This window comes from Myotis davidii, unplaced genomic scaffold, assembly GCF_000327345.1.
Source record: "Myotis davidii unplaced genomic scaffold, ASM32734v1 scaffold448, whole genome shotgun sequence".
In the NCBI taxonomy this organism is placed as follows: Eukaryota; Metazoa; Chordata; class Mammalia; order Chiroptera; family Vespertilionidae; genus Myotis; species Myotis davidii.
Window position 1 is genome coordinate 3,026,605 of NW_006383009.1, and position 332 is coordinate 3,026,936.

Below are 332 nucleotides of genomic sequence, written 5' to 3' on the forward strand. Positions count from 1 at the left end.
GCTGGTGCTGATGACCAAGCGGGGTGGCCAGAGCCCTGAGGACCCGCGGAAGGGCAGTGCCGGCCGGACGGAACAGGACTGGGAGCAGAGGAGGCTGGCGTGCTGATGCAGAGAGGGATGGGGGTGAATATCTTTAACATTATTTACATTTTTTATTCAAGATTTTTTTTACTGAGGTGAAATTCACGTAACAAAATTCACCATTTAACGATTTTAAAATGCACAGCACAGTGGCTTTTACTGCACTCCCGCAGTTCGCAGTCGTCACCAGCATCTCATCTCAAAAACTTCATCCTCGGGAAATGCAGACGGACCTTGTGAGCATGCACCGC